Genomic DNA, 2,135 nt, shown 5'->3' with positions numbered 1-2,135 from the left:
GTTTGGGGCGCGCGCCGTGACTCTGCACCGCGAGGTTACCTGATAAATTAACGGCTAACTTTTCCTTTCAAGACGCAGTGGGCTGAAAGCTGTAAGCTAACTCTGCCCAGTCATGGCCTTAACTCATCCACACACATTAATTAAAATCTTATTTAAAAGCTAAATTAACGCTTTTGGTGCTGCTCTCTCTCTTTGACGTGACAGTAGTTGTGAGAACACTGTCGTTTTCTCTAAACGCTGGTCCAAAGATGAAGAAAAGCACCATGACGGTTCGTGTCTGACGTTTGTTTTCCCTCGAGGCGTGAGAACAGGCGCGCACGTGCGTGGAACAGCCTCAGCTCTAACACTTCCGGCAGGCGGTGTTTAAGGATGATGTCAGCTGTTGTGTGAATGTAGAGCAGCTACTGTTTTTTTTAAATCACAACCTGTGCATGGGGCAGTAGGGTTTAGCCCTTCACAGTTTAATCCGCCACGAAGAAACAAGCCAATAATCCCAGGTGAGAGTGGAACTGAAGCCTCTTAAAGGAGCACGATCAAATCAAAGAACCACGAGGCATCCCATTGTTAATCCATGAGGCTTAGTAGGATGACAGCCCACACATTGAAGCTATAACAGCTTCAACTCTTCTTGGAAGGCATTCCATAAGGTTTTGGAGTGAGCTAATAGGAATTTATAACCTTATTCCTATGTTACATTTGTGAGGTCAGACACTAATGTTGGGTGAGAAAACTTGGCTCCCATTTGCTGACTGTAGGCTACTTCTCTGTTTAGTCAAGGTCAGGCCTCTGTACAAGCCACTCAAGTATTCTGAATGAGAATTTTAATAATCCCAGAGGGAAATTATTTTCCCTACACGCTCCAGACTAGGCTACAAAAAAAATAATAAAAAAAAACACAAATATATATATATATATATATATATATATATATATATATATATATATATATATATATATATATATATAGTGATAATGATATTCACACCAAACTCACTGATCCATGTCTTTATGGACCATCCTGGTGCATAGGGTGGTCAGATGTCCTGATTCGCATGGAACTTTGCAGAATTTTTCACTTCTGTCCTGCATTTAACTGGGTCATATTCTGAAAAGTCAAAAAGGTATGTGACAGGCAATTTTTTTGAAATGTAAAGAAAGAGCTCCAGATATCGTCACAGATGAGTCGAGTCAGCTGCATTATACAGCAGCGTCCCACGTCATGACCTACCTGCAGGTCAGGATGCTTGTATAATAAAAAGGATTTTGATGTAAGGTCTACAGAGTATTAAGGAAACTATCAAAGAAAATGTAGATGCAAAGACTGCCGAACGGTTAATAACTGGATGAGGCCAGTGAAAGGGGATTCTCAGAGAGCTTTTTGTGAAGTTTGCTCGTCATTTTTCAGTTTCACATGCAGGGGAGCATGATTCGATTCAATTTTATTTATATAGCGGCAATTCATAACACATGTCCTCTCAAGGTACTTTACAAAGTCGAATTCAATCAAATCATCCAGACAGATTGGTCAAAAAGTTTCCTATCTAAGGAAACCCAGACGATTGCATCAGGTCTTGACAAACAGCATTCACTCCACAAAGAGCATAGTGCCACAGTGGACAGTGGTCTGCATTGTGGATGGATTTGCAGCGCTATTTGGAAAGACTGCCAACACTGGGGGCTTGCAGTGCTACAGGGTTGTACTTCCCCACTAGGAAGTACAACCCTGTAGCACTAGCCAATTCTGCAAGTGAGCAGAATTGGCATGTTCGACCACAGATCACCAGAGATGAACTGAACTGCAGGACTGCAGTTTGATAGATGTGACATATCTCCAGTTTTCCGTCCTAAACACACCCATCTAAATCCTGTCCAATCACCGTAAAGTAGTCGGACAGCCTGTGAGAAAAAAGTTCTGCCCCAATGTTGTGTTGAGACAAAGCAGGGAGACCCTCTGAGACAGGACGGAGAAATTAAAATGACATTTGCTGCGCAAGTGAGACAAATTCTCTCGGTTCTCTTGGAGCATGTAGCAGTCTTAAACCTATAGCAGCATAACTAAAGAGATAGCTCAGGATAACTTAAGCCACTCTAAGCTTTGTCAAAAAGGAAAGTTTTAAGACTAGTCTTAAAAGTAG

The sequence above is a fragment of the Fundulus heteroclitus genome, chromosome 14 (genome assembly GCF_011125445.2).
Source record: "Fundulus heteroclitus isolate FHET01 chromosome 14, MU-UCD_Fhet_4.1, whole genome shotgun sequence".
NCBI lineage: Eukaryota > Metazoa > Chordata > Actinopteri > Cyprinodontiformes > Fundulidae > Fundulus > Fundulus heteroclitus.
The sequence above is the reverse complement of the archived record's forward strand: the minus strand, read 5'-3'. Positions refer to the sequence as shown.